Source organism: Vicugna pacos, chromosome 3 (assembly GCF_048564905.1).
Source record: "Vicugna pacos chromosome 3, VicPac4, whole genome shotgun sequence".
Lineage (NCBI taxonomy): Eukaryota > Metazoa > Chordata > Mammalia > Artiodactyla > Camelidae > Vicugna > Vicugna pacos.
In genome coordinates this window covers 1,831,445-1,846,074 of record NC_132989.1, presented here as the reverse complement: position 1 = coordinate 1,846,074, position 14,630 = coordinate 1,831,445, and the positions used below count along the sequence as shown (strand labels likewise).

At 38.0% G+C, this 14,630-nt stretch overlaps 2 protein-coding genes and 1 pseudogene across 2 annotated transcripts in view; 2 read left to right on the top strand and 1 right to left on the bottom strand.

Annotated features, from left to right (window-relative positions):
- Positions 1-14,630, top strand: part of LOC116277821 (olfactory receptor 2H2-like) — a 55,469-nt gene that overhangs the window by 3,053 nt on the left and 37,786 nt on the right. The window lies entirely within an intron of this gene.
- The window catches only part of LOC102529025 (olfactory receptor 2B11), a 51,971-nt gene that overhangs the window by 12,854 nt on the left and 24,487 nt on the right, over positions 1-14,630 (top strand). The gene's annotated exons all lie outside the window — the stretch shown is intronic.
- On the bottom strand, positions 11,280-12,617 carry LOC140690496 (putative olfactory receptor 2W6; annotated as a pseudogene).

The window sequence follows — 14,630 nt, the reverse complement described above, 5'->3', positions numbered from 1 at the left end:
ATTAGGTCCATGAACACAAAAAGTTGTTGGACCTAAGATGACCTCAGCAAGGTACTGAGTCCTAATATTGTTCTTACTCTTTTTCATAAACAGTCAATATTTTTAGGGTTATTTATAAACGTGCTACAGTGCAAGTGGGTCTCTGCCACAAGCTTCACCCAGGGGGAAGATTCCGTTTATATAATTACCTTGGCAAAGGTTTAGAGGAACTTTTCCCACTTCACATGTCCTCATTATTTACTGTTTCTATCTGGCTGCCTTGTCTAGTGGCCCTTAGCTTATCTCTGGCTCGTAGTTCACATATTCTTGTCCTGTGACAGTCAAATGGTGGCATTTTTAAATAGTGGTGGTGGTGTAGAAAAAGGGGTGGGAGTATCTAAGAGGAGGGAACACTCCCAACTCATTAATTTATTAGCATTATTCTTCTACCAAAACCAGAGGAGAGCACTACGAGAGAAGAAGACTGCAGGTCAACATTTCTAATGAACACACACACACACACTTTCAACAAAAATACTGGTAAACCAAATTCAGCAGCACATTAAATGGGTCATTAACCAAGATCTAGTGTGACTTATCCCTGGGATGGAAGGATGATTCAACATATGCAAATCAATTAAAGTGGTACATCACATTAATATCATGAAAGAAATATATCATATGATTATCTCAATAGATACAGAAAAAGTTGTTAACATTTAACATCTATTCATGATAAAAACTACTAACAAATTTGGCATAGAAGGAACATATCTCAACATGATAAACCCCATATATGAAAAGCCCTCAGCTAACATTATACTCAGTGGTGAAAGATTTTCTTCTAAGATCAGGAAGAAGACCAGGGTGACCACTCTTGCCACTTCTATTCAATATAGTATTGAAAGTCCTAGCTAGAGCAGTCAGGCAAGAAAAAGAAAGAAAAAGTTTCAAAATTGGGGGAAAAAAGGAATAAAATTGTCTCTATTTGCAGATGACATATATATATATGTATATATATATGACATGTATATATATAAATATATAACATTATAATATATATAAACATATATATAAACATATATATATAAAATGTGTGAATCTTTCTCCATCTTGCTTGCTCTTTTCTCTTAACCTGACTAGTTAGGCTAACTGATTCTGCCCTTTGTGTGACCCTGTTCCCCAGATTCCAACTTAGGCCACTCGCAGGTTTTAGGAGCTTACCCTCTGAGCATTTCTTTTTCTATTCTTTTCTATCTTTTTTTTTCTTTTTGTATAATGCAGCCACTAAACTCAAGCTAGCTACTTCATAGCCTGACTATATAGGCTAACCCAATAGATCTTATCAATAAATTCAGTAAATTTGCAGAATACGAAATTAACATACAAAAACCAGTAGCATTTCTATACTCTGAAAAAAATTTAAAAATTGATCCCATTTATCATAACATCAAAAACAATAAAGTACTTAGAAATAAATTTAACTGAGGAGGTAAAAGATCTTTATGTTGAAAATGGTAAGAAATTGGTCAAAGAAACAGAAGAAAACAAATAAATGGAAAAGTATCTTGTGTGCATGGACTGGAAGGGTTAATATTGTTAAAACATCAATACTACAAAAAGTCATCTATAGATTCAGTACAATCACTACCAAGGTTCCAACGGCATTTTTTTTTACAGAAGTTTAAAAAAAAAAAGCTCCTAAAATTTAAATGAAATCACAAAAGAACCCAAATGTTAAAGAAATTTTGAGAAAAAAATAACAAAGCAGCAGGTATCACATTTTCTGATTTCAAGCTATGCAATAAAGCTGTAGTCATCAAAGCAGTGTGGTACTGTCTTAAAAACAGACAAAAAGACTAATGGAACAGAATCCCAAGCCTAGAAACAACCCCAAGCATATAAAGTCAACTAATAATTAACAAAGAAGCCAAAAATACTCAGTAGACTTATCATATGATACAGCAATCCCACTCCTGAGCATATATCCAGAGGGAGCTCTAATTGAAAAAGATACATGTGCCCCAGTGTTCACAGCAGCACTGTTGACAATAGCCAAGACTGGGAAGCAACCTAAATGTCCATCAACAGATGACTGAATAAAAAGTTATGGTATATTTACATAATGGAATACTACTCAGCCATAAAAAATAATGCCATTTGCAGCAACATGAATGGACCTGGAGATCATCATTCTAAGTGAAGTAAGCCAGAAAGAGAAAGAAAAATACCATATGATATCATTCATATGTGAAACCTTAAAAAAAAAAAGAAAGAAAAGAAAAAGAAAAAAAGGGTACAAATGAACTCATCTACAAAACAAACTCACAGACATAGAAAACAAACTTATGGTCACCAGGGGGTAAGGGGGTGGAAAAGGATAAATTGGGAGTTCGAGATTTGCAGATGCTAACTACTGCATATAAAATAAACAACTAGTTTATACTGTATAGCACAGGGAACTATATTCAATATCTTGTAGTAACTTATTGTGAAAAAGAATATGAAAATGAATATATGTATCTTCCTATATGAATGAAGCATTGTGCTGTGCACCAAAAATTGACACAACATTGTAAACTCACTGTGCTTCAATAAATATATATTTAAATTTTTAAAAATAAATACATAATAAAAGTAAATTGATCATAGAAAAAAAGATCAGACTTGTGGTCATCAGAAGTGGAGAGCAGTGAGAGAGGAAATTGGAGGAATGTGGTCAAAAGTTACAAACTTAAAGTTATAAAATAGGTAAGTATTAGGGATATAATTTTCAACATGATGACTACAGCTAACACTGCTTTATGACGTATAGGAAAGTTGTTAAGAGGATAAATCCTAAGGGTTCTCATCACAAAGATTTTTTTTCCTTTTTTCTCTTCTTTCTTTTATTTTAATTGTATCTATACGAGAAGATGGATGTTAGCTGAACTTTTTGTGGTAATGATTTCACGATCTCTGTAAATCAAACCATCCTGTTGTATACCTTCAACTTTTACAGTGATGCAAGCCAGTGATTTCTCAATAAAGCTGGGAAAAAAAGGAAAGTAAAATGGGGTGGGAGAACTAAATGAGGGAAAAAGACCTTTGTGAGCTCAGGAAATGTACCAAATTTGGAAGAAAGATAATCTGCACATTTCCCAGATGACAGATGCTTCCCAAGGAAGCCAGTCATGGCAGCCTGAGGAGCCCCAGAATTGTCCGACATTTGTTGTAATAAATTGGGCACTGGAAATGGTACTGAGAGTCTAAGTCACCCAAGGCAAGTTACCATATCTTAGCAATCACATCTGCCTGAGGATGGTTCCTTGAATGAATTTTAGTTCTTTGTACCCACATTTCCTTCACCACAGAACAGGGTTAATAATAACCAGATTTGCTCTTTGTCAGGGCTCTCTGAATACTATATTAATGTGAATACTATATTAGTTTGGACTGGTTGTTCAAAACACTCAAGCTTTTTTTTGAATTCATGTTCTCACAGAGACTACTAAATATTGAGAAAAATGTGTAGAAATCTAGAAAGTTTATTACACACTTGAAAAATACTTTTGCCTAACAATAGACCTCCCTGATTATCCATTATAGTGATGGCTTATTAGTTAGATCTGTAAGACTGCAAGAGGAATTGATGCCCTTTATCATAGGATCTGAAACATAGACCCACACACCCCAAGACCTGTGTATAAACATGAGAATTGATTTCATCTTATAAGGGAGCTTTAACAATTATATCACAGGGTTTTAAAGAGCATTCCCTGAAATACTCGTATTTTAAAATATGCAAATATTTTGATGAAAGTCAGAAAATATGTTGGGAAAAAGTAATGAAATAATTTTTAAAAGATAAGATTCATTAGATTATGCTAAAACTTACAAAAGCATCGGTATTCTGGGACACTGTTTTGGGAGCCCATGGTCTCAAATGATGTACATCTGTCCACAAGTCTTTTTAGGAAACAATTCGTCATCACCGCAGCAATATCATCCATTTATACTGACCTGCGTCAAATTCTCAGAAGAGATAATGGGTAGGTCTGGGTTGAGAGATTGTCCCCAGATTGATGAAGTTCCCTTCCCAGAGTCATCCCATTGTACTAAGGGGACAAGTGGTAGACATGGGGAGCCAGGGCATTTCTCCAAAAAGACAAACAATTACCGAGGTATGGCACATGCTCAAGGCCCACAGCCCAGAGGTTGCCTTTTTCTTCACCAAGATCTTGAAGAAAAGCTTCAGCTAAGTTAACGGGTCACAAAAGCCAGTAGCTGACCTGTTGTTTATCCTATTATGTTGGCAGACCAAGAACAGCCAGCCATTTATCTTTCTTTTCTACATTTAACAATGTGCTGGTTCCAGTTTTAGAAGGAGAAATCTGGAGGTATAATGAGTGGAAATTAGAGGAGTGTAGAAGGTAGATGGGTTTGTCCACAGATACAAAAACAAAGCAAAAGTCAAGAAGAAACACCTAGACATCTTGATTAAGTTGTCCTCTAATTAGAGGTGGCCAAAAGAAATGTAAGCTATTGCACTGATCAAGGAAATGCTTTGATCTATACTCCTCTTAGGAAAAACAAACTGCAAAATCATTTAAGTTAGGATTCGGTCATACTTTGTACATTGTACAAAGCATAGGTCTTTGAATAATTGCTATATAAATGAAATTAATGGATTCAATTTGTGCTAATAGCAATACAACATATACAGATTATTTTCATAGCAGCATTTAGTTTAATTTAAGAGATTGCCCCCATCTGCTTATCCTGAAGTTAATGAATGTGGAGAAGCTTGGGAGGGTAACTTTGGGGAACAAGGACATTGAGGTAAGAAGGCTTCCTGAAAAAAAATTGATTGCCTGTTAACTCGGAAGCCTAATTTTAAAGTTAAAATAGCAAATGTCTAGGGAACAAAAATGAAAATAGTCAAACTATTTGACCAAGTCGATACTGGCACTTGATTTTACATTACTTTCCAGGTATAGCCTAAAAATGAGGGGAGAAAAAAATTAACTTCCTCTGAAACACCAACCCAGGGGAAGAAGGAAGTATTTAGGGGTCCAACAAACTCAGTACAAGGGGCTGTGAGCTCATCACACTCACTGAAATAAGGGGATGAAATGCTGACACTCCAGGAAATACCTTTCCTCTACTTGCTCCCTTTAGAAAAGGGAGTCTTTGATATTAATCCCCAACCCCATCCCAGTGTTCCTGTCACATATTACATTGGAAGGAATTTTTAAATGTTTCGCGTTGTTAGGAAACTATAATTAAGCCCCTGTAGATTTCCTAGTAAGGCTTAATTTGTTTATGCCGTTGAATTGCCTGAGTCCTAAGGGCGCCTCCTATTCCCTAGAGATGAAAGAAATGTCTTACAGGGAAACGGGTCTCAAGAGATTTTTTGTGAAGAATGTAGAAAAAGGGAAATAGTATAAGCAATTATTTCACTTCAGACCAATCACTAAAATGATTCAAATTTAGAGATGAGAGGAGAAATAATCCTTCCTAAGCATTAATTGGTTAATTACAAAAGGCTGATTGAACACTTACCTGGAGTCACAAAATATTTGGACTAACATTTCCATTGTATTTAAATTCGAATTCTCTTGTATTTAAGAATGCTACATTGCATTTACAGGGGGAATAAAAAAGTACAAACTCTTTAAATTAGCAAGCATTTACCCTGACCCAATAGTCAACAATTCATTCAGTGCTTGGCATACGAAAATTCATGAGGGAGAGTTGCTGTCTTGAACATTTGCACACACAATTACCTAATCCTTGGGACCAATTCCAAAGAAGATTTCCAAAATAAGCAAATTATGTTCTATAAACTTGGTCCATGCTGCGAAATAATAAAGACAATACAGTCATATTCTGAATAGAACAATGGTGAGAGGAGACAGATTTTTATTTGGGTCTTGAGGAAGGCAAAAGAAATTGACCAGAGAGGGTCATTGAATAGGAAAGAGAAGGTGGTTCTTATAATAAGAAAAAATATTAATTACCAAGCAATATAAACAAACTTAATTTTCTGCCTTTCACAAGCAAACAATGCAGCATTTCTGTTATGTATTTAACTAACAGTTGTGCAACATTTTTTCTGTGTTAAGCACTATTGTAAGCTATTTTTTCACTCCCTAATCAACAGAACTCATTATATCTTCATCCAGTGGTAGAACAGAAAAGAACCAGACTTTACATCTCTGTAGATTTGGATTCAGTTCACACTCTACCATTCATAAGCCCTTTGACTATGGACAAATTAGGTTTCCTATTATATTCAGTTCCCATCTTTTAATCTCTGGTTCCAACTTCCTTTGGGATTCAGAACTTCATTATATCTAAGGATCAGATAGGTCTTCTATTTCCAGCCCCCTCATTCACAAATTCCTTTGGAGAATGTAGTATCATTTATTTAAACCAAATCTCAGTCTTGCTTGATGAGAATGAATGAATAGAATTCTTAATTTACCAGGTAAGGGAAAATGTCCAAAAAATTTGAAAAAATTATTTCAGAGAAATATTATCAGAGAAAGTGCAGTATGGTAATGAAAAAAAAATCACTCCTATGACTTGTGTTAACAATAAGGAAAAGCTTGGTCAGATTGTTACATCCACTTTTTAGAAAATTCTGTGAATAGTATTTGCTCAAAAAGTCAGTGGCTTGGAAATTCAAAGAAATACTCCACTGAAAAAGTCCTTTTCTCACCCAAAAGAATGAAGCAATGAGACAGAATCTCCACATACTGATTTTGAAAAGCTAGGAGAAAGTCCACACAAGGTCCAGACTCTCTCAATGGTAGGACTCACATGAGCTGTTATCTCTTTGATCCACTGAACCAGCAGTATCATGGGACAGACAGAGTAAAGAATGTCTTTATGATGGGAAAAAGCAACACCAGACAGCCAGGAGTCTTGTTTCTGCTCCTCACTCTAACAGGAATGAGCTGTGTGAACTTGGCATCTCTCAACCTTCCTGTACCTCTACCTCATTCAGAAAGTGTTGGATTCCATAATCTCTCAAAGTCTCTGAAGATCTAGAACTGGTAAAGGAGAGCCATTGTGGAGAACAGTCTAGCTGTTGATGTTGCCTGAGCAAATCTATCCATCCTGTTAAAGAGAACTGACTCCATCTACTGGTACTAAAATAGAAGTCTCATAGGGACACAGTCATATTATCAATCGATAACCCTGATTTTTACCTCCCAGTCCAACTCTCAATGACTGTGATCTGGATACATGTCATTGCCTGATTCATTCTGTTATTTACTAAAGCACATAGACGAATAAAAGGAGCTCAGAGCATGTAACAAATAATGGTTCCACATTCATATCCCTGCTTCACATGGAGCAAAATATAATTTAAAAAAAAATACCAAGCAAACTTATGTGCCTGCTCTTTCTAGCCTATACATCGTGTTCAACAAGGCTGAACTAACACCCAGCCTCAAAATCTGAAGGGAAGGTTCTGGTTCTGGGTAAGATGAAGTAAGCATACTCTGCCCTGTATTTTCCTTTAAATGCAACTATAAAATCTGTGTATAAAGCCCAGAGGAGCTGTCAGGAAACTATAAAATATGAATAGTTGATGACAACCAGAATACAGAGCAACAAAAAAACAGGTGATGAGCTTACCGTGTTTGTTGTTTGCTTTTTATTGAAATATAGTCACTTTACAATGTTGTATACAGTGTACAGCATGGTTCATCGTACATATACATACACATATTCGTTTTCATACTCTTTTTCACTGTAGGTTACTATCAGATATTGAATAGAGTTCCCATACAGCATGAACTACTTGTTGCTTATCAATTTATATATAGTAGTTAGTATGTGAAAAATCTCAAACTCCCAATTTATCCCTTCCCACCCCCTTTCTCCCTGGTAACCATAGTTTGTTTTCTATGTATATGAGTCTGTTTCTGTTTTGTAAATAAGTTCATTTGGGTTTTTTTTTCTTTAAATTGCACAGATAAGTGATACTATCATATGGTATTTTTATTTCTCTTTCTGTCTTACTTCAGTTAGAATGACAGTCTCCAGGTCCACCCATGTTGCTGCAAATGGCATTATTTACTCTTTTTTTATAGCTGAGTAGTAGTCCTCTGTGTGTGTGTGTGTGTGTGTGTGTGTGTGTGTGTGTGTGTGTTGCCACAACTTCTTTAACCAGTCACCTGTCGATGGACATTTTGGCTGTTTCCATGTCTTGGCTGTTGTAAATAATGCAGCTCTGAACATTGGGGTGCAGGTGTCTTCTTGAATTAGTTTTCTCTGGTTATATGCCCAGGAGTGGGACTGCTGGATCATATGGTAAGTCTGTTTTTAGTCTTTTTAAGGAACTTCCATACTGTCCTCCATAGTGGCTGCAGCAATTTACATTCCCACCAGCAGTGTGGGAGTGTTCCTTTTTCTCCACAGCCTCTCCAGCATTTATTGTTTGTGGACTTTTGAATGATGGCCATTCTGACTGGTGTCAGGTGATACCTCATTGTAGTTTTGATTTGCATTTCTCTAATAATTAGCGATGGTGAGCATCTCATCAGTTGCCTGTTAGCCATCTGAATGTCTTCTTTAGAGAGAAATCTCTATTTAGGTCTTCTGCCCATTTTTTTCACTGGGTTGCTTGTTTTTTAAATATTAAGCCTCCTCAGCTAGGGGTCACTATGGAAGTCCAAAAGGTGATTCTGCAAAGTGGGATCTCAGCCCTTACATCACACCACATTCCAATGAAAAACCAAGCACGTGGTGTATGAGCTGGTCCCAGGTGAATATTACTCCAGCAGAATTTTACCTTGCTAGTGTCTTTTTCACATGAAACCTTTGTATCATCCATGATTTAAGACCATTTACAGTCAATCTTATTCTACCTGTACCACCGTAGACAAACTCTTTCCCAGGGTGTAATATCTATTTCCATACACCATTACTTTTTTTCTGCTATTTTCAAATATTCTTACAGATTATCAGAATTCCACAATTTCTAGGTATTCTAACTCAACTCTCTAGTCAAATCTTTTTATCACCATTTCATCTCTTCTCCTCTTCACTTTACTTTTTGTTATATTGTATTTTATTGTATTAGTACTTTATTCCGATTTCTTTCCAACTGATGACATTTTGGAGGAGCATCTCTGAGAGTCAGTTTCCTGAGTCTCTGTAGAGACTTAGTGCAGAGGTCATTGGCCAGATTATGGATGGACTGATTTCTCACTCCATCTCATGAAACTCCCATTCACCACTAACTATATACAAGGATGAGGTTTTGGTGAAGAAAAATGTGTCCATAACTGCAGTGTCAACGCTAGGACAAATGTCACAGTTCTGAGTGGTGGTGTATCTAAGGGGGTATGGTATGAATGAGTGAACATCCTGCAACCAGGACAATTTCTTTGATTTCCTTAGAATTTCCAGGATGTACGTGTGTCTAATAAGTACTTGTTGACTTGACCCATTGTAGATTTATCACAGAAATATGGTGGCTACAGGAGGTTTTAGGTGAAAGAATAAACCTCTCGGGAAGTGATGTCTGCAGCTGTTGCCAATGCCCTAGTCCAGGTCAGCAGGAAATACACTCATTATATGTGTGTGGATGATCTAACAGTGGTTGCCATGCCACAGAGACACAGCAAGAATAAGAATAAAGACAGGGACTAGCGCTCAGAACAATAGACTAAATTTCTTCAATCTTTTATTTCCAAGATGATGCCCTATGGGTGATTTCTTGAGCTTAAAAGGGAAACTTAAATTTTGTTTTTATCAAATGGAAAGACAACAAGTGGCTACTAGATAGTCCAGATTTTAACTGCGTAGAACCTAAATTCACAAGAATCAGCTGATGAAATGAAAACCTCAGTGAGAAACTGGGCATGTCTGACAGATCCTGAGCACTATCTTGGGTACTTTCTTGCCTTGTAATTCTAAACAACTCTTTTCCTCTCTGAATTTTGTCACATCATTTGCAAATGGAGTAAAAAAACCTACCTTCCATATGTCCTGTGATCGTCTATATAATACAGGCAGATTATAGAAGCAACCAAATTTTACTTTATTCTTAGTATCTCCAAAACATCAAGCTAAAGTGACTTTGAAATAATTTTTCCGTTTCCATCTGGATATATTGTTTTCATAGATTCAGCCTCTGTCATAGTCTATGATTCTACTCCCCTAATAATCCCCAAAGCCTGAACTTACATTATCTACTAACAATATTAAATCAGCACACTTACCCTGGGTCTCCACCTCCAAACCCTACGTTTATACCAGGGCGCAAAATTTTGCAGCAGAGTCCTCTGGGAGTTTATAAAGAACTCTATTTATTTAATATAAAAGAAGCAAGCAAAGAGTATTTCCTATAACTAGGAAAAAGCATTTTTCTCCTTGTAGTATTGAGTGGGAAAGTACTAAAGGCAATTTTTACTAAAAGCAAGATCTAAATAACAAAACTGAAGCTATTCCTAAAGGAATAGATTGCCAATGGCTGTGGTCCATGAAAAGAAAAGTAGACATCATTGAGATATCACTTGTCTAATATTTGTCATACCTTACCTTATTTAATTTCTACTACAACTTTGTAAAGTAAGTATTATTAGCCTCATAATACAGATGAAAAAGCTAGACAACAAGAGATAACTGGTAAGAGGAAAAATCAGTTTCAAACCTGGATATGGTTGCCATCACCCTCTATGCCTGGTCTGCAGCATCATTCATGCCCAGTAAAGGTGGCCATCCATTCAGAATGTTCTAGGACGGTTTCTAGTTGATGTAAGAAGTTGGACTAAGTTTATTTCAAAAACAATTATTTCCAAATCTGGCTCTCAGTAATATCTAGAGAACTTTTTAAAAACAGACCCATACTTGGAGTTTTTGATGCAAGAAATCTAAGGAGTTCTTGGAAATTCATATCTTAAAGAGTCTTATGCAAAACCAAGTTGCAGTAATACTGCTCTGAGTAGCTTCCAATTCTAATAACTTTGGCCATCAAAAGTTTTTTTGAGATGGTGGTAATTGAATATAAAACAGCTTTCTTTCAAGAGGAATATTTACAGCTGATTAAAGCAATCTGCTAAGGAAACCAAAGTTCTTCATTCTATTCCAATGTTTTTCAGTTGTACTTTTGTCTCCAAAGTCTTGGACTCCTAACTCCAGTCAACTACCTTGTAGATACTTTGGCTGTGAGAGGAAGTCAAGGAAAAGGTACAGATGACGCTAAATAAACTCTTCCTTTTCAAAAGCAAACCAAAGAATACTCCTTAGTCATGGAGAACCAACCTCAATCTAGGACAACAAATTGTGATTTTACTGAGGTTGACTCGCCACTTTCTGAAGAACCACTGAAGTCATAACTAAAGGAGCTTCAAGAGGAGGCCACTCACATTGCCTCATTTTTAGTTGGCATCTCATGACATAGTCTGCAGACTGTGATTTGAATTAGTTCTGTACTGAGGTCCCCTGCAGTTGCAAATTTAAGCCCAAAGTTGGATAAAATGAAAGTACATTAGAGATCTCCTAAAGCACACATCTTTAAACAAAAGGAAACCACTTCACATCCATGGAGCGGAACATGGGGTCAAACTCAAAAGCATTGTGGTTTCCATGTTCACTTCACTCTTTAAATGTTAGTTCTCCACATGGTTGAGACATATACAAGAGGGCGAATCCAGAACATCAACCTATAGTGCCCTAACATTTCTCTTTTAGGTTTCCTTGGCCCCCTTCTCCCACCCCAGGAGCTTCCTCATTGCTCCTTTCACATCCTTGTTCCTCAGAGTATAGATGAGGGGGTTGACACTGGGAGTGACGATGGTGTAGAAGAGAGTGAGGAGCTTGCCCTGATCTTGGGAGTAGCTGTTGGCTGGCTGCAGGTACATGTAGACGATGGTTCCATAGAAGAGAATGACCACCATTAGGTGAGAAGAGCAGGTGTGGAAGGCCTTCTTCCGTCCTGCTGCTGATTTGATCCTCAGCACAGCAGCAGTGATCATGCCGTAGGAGGTGAGGATCAGGGAGAGGGGCACCAGGAGAAGAGCGACCCCCAGGGCAAAGGCAGATGCTTCCACCAGCATGGTGTCTTCACAGGACATGGCAATCAGAGCAGGCATCTCACACAGAAAGTGGTCCACCTTGTGACGCCCACATCGAGAGAGATGCATCGTCTGGGGACACTTAACAAAGGAGTTCAGAAAGCCGCAGCACCAGGCCACAGTCACCAACTACAGGCAGAGATGTGGGTGCATGACCACAGTGTAGTGCAGGGGCCGGCAGACAGCCACATAGCGGTCATAGGACATGACAGTCAGGAGAACACACTCAGTCGAGCCCAGCACCATATAGATGTAGAGTTGGGCCTCACAGCCATGGTAGGTGATGGTCTTCTCTGGACCCCACAGGTTCCACAGCAGCTGGGGAACAATGCTCGTTGTAAAGCAGAGGTCCAAGAAAGACAGGTTCCCAAGAAAGAAGTACATGGGTGTATGGAGCCTGGAGTCCATGATGGACAAGAGGATGATGGCAGTGTTGCCCACTAGGGTCAGGATGTAGAAGACCAAGATAAAAGCAAAGAGAATTCTCTCCAGTTGAGGCCGACCAGAAAAGCCCACCATGATGAATGCCTGTTGGTAGCTGTCATTGTCTCTTTCCATAATCTTCACCAGCTGTTACGGAGACACAGAAAAAGAATTAGAAAAAATGGCAAATGAAGACTGTACCCAGCAGTCTCCAGTTTCCATTTACAGATCTGTAAAGTTAGGAAGGTCAGTTGCCCCTCTATTACTTTTCTAGTACACACATTTTGTTACCTATTAAATGCAAAGCAGTGTACCTGATGCCCCTGGAAGGCAGAGGATGAGTTTATTTAGAAGTTGTTCTCTTTGGTGAATAATGTATGTATATAATGATAAAGAAAGGAGAAAGTGAAAGTTCTCTAAAAGATTTGTTCAAAAGCTGAGTGTTTTGCAAATTATTTCCAAGTGATCAGGGAGATCTCTATAGAACACTTTATATTATAGGGAGACGGCTGTACCTGAGAGGTTTCTTGGTGTTTTTTGTTTGTTTGTTTGTTTTTGGTTTTTTTTTCAAGTAACAAGTAAGAATGTATACATGTGGTATATTGAGAGAAATATGTTCTAAGAAGGAAGAAGGATAGTAGGATGATGCTCTGGGAATCCACAAATGTACATCAGAAAACTCCTTAATGACATGCAGTTTTATTGACTTTAAACACAATACCTTTTGACCATAAAAGAAAGAGCTGAGATAGGCTGGATTCTGCCTCTATTATAAAAGGCACAATAGCAAACGTGTAGCCTGAAATCCAGTTTTTCTCTCTATAGCTTGACTTTTCCTTGTGCAAGCTGGAGAGCAGGCTAGATCCTCTCTCCATCCCCACCCAGACCTCACGTGTCTATGTGACTCATGGTGTCGGGTACATGCCCTGAACATTTCAGCTTCTTGTGGTTTCCAGTCTGTGCCAAGGGCTTTGATGGGGCTCTGCCTTACAGTATAGCACCAGTCAGTGTTCACTCAGGCTTGTATCAGCTCCAGTAATAGCCAACAGCATCGTGGCGACACACAGGAAAGAAGCAGTGAGAACAAGGGCACAGAAACATTTTGAAGGATGTATGTCTTCGTGTAGCCGCTGTCACCACTGGTCGAGCCTGACAGTGGAGAAGTTATAAACTCTATTCAGCTGGCGCTGCAGGCAGGAATTTTGTAAATTTCTATTTACTGCGCCAGGCACAGGAACCTCTGCCAGGCCAGCCACGTGAAGAGATGAAAGAGGGCAGGAAATGATCAGAAGTAGCCAGCCAAGTACCAAAGACTTTACTAGGTCAACCGAGCACTCGAAAGGGAGGCCTTCCCACACACGCTTTGCTGGTGTTGGTTGTGAAGAATAACTTGCACCTCTGTATGCATAGACCTGTCACAGCTTTCAGCCAAGTTTAATATAATCAATGGAAGCGTCTCATCAGAACAACAGAAGGCTAGACAAACTGCTCAGCTACAAACACCATGCAGGGCCCGATTGCTCAGGCAAAACTGCAAATTTAACACATTTATTTATTTATAACATATCTTCTCTAAGGGATATTTTCTCAATGTGCTATTCTTTCATTCCAAGATGGCCCAATGCTCAGCCTTATGTCCAGTACTCAGAGGCTCTCCTTTGTTTCACCTAACAAGCGTTTCAACCATAAATGAGTGCACCCAGTTTTTCATGCATTTTAGCTCATCTTTAGTTCAGAACCATGAAGTTGCAAGAAATACAGATGTTGAGAATGGAAATCGAAAAGGAATGGAGGTGTTCAAACACCTGAAGTAGTTCACTTAGCACCTAACACTATAAAAATGCACTAATTTTGAAACCTTTGGCCTAGAAATCTTGATGAATGCACTGGTCTTGATTCCCTGACTAAAGATTACACCCAGTCCTGCCCCACCAACCCACAGAGGCAGACCTGCCAAATGGGAGTTAACAATACCAAATGGTGGAGCTATTTTTGTCTGTTTCAGGTATATAGCACATCTTAAACAATCATCACTCTTTTCATATTTACAATATGTTAAATATTTTGCTGAGCTTTTACACTTACAGTTACAGGCCAGCCTCACAGCAGCCCTGCAAGGTGGGCAGGCCGAGTATGAGGATCACCATG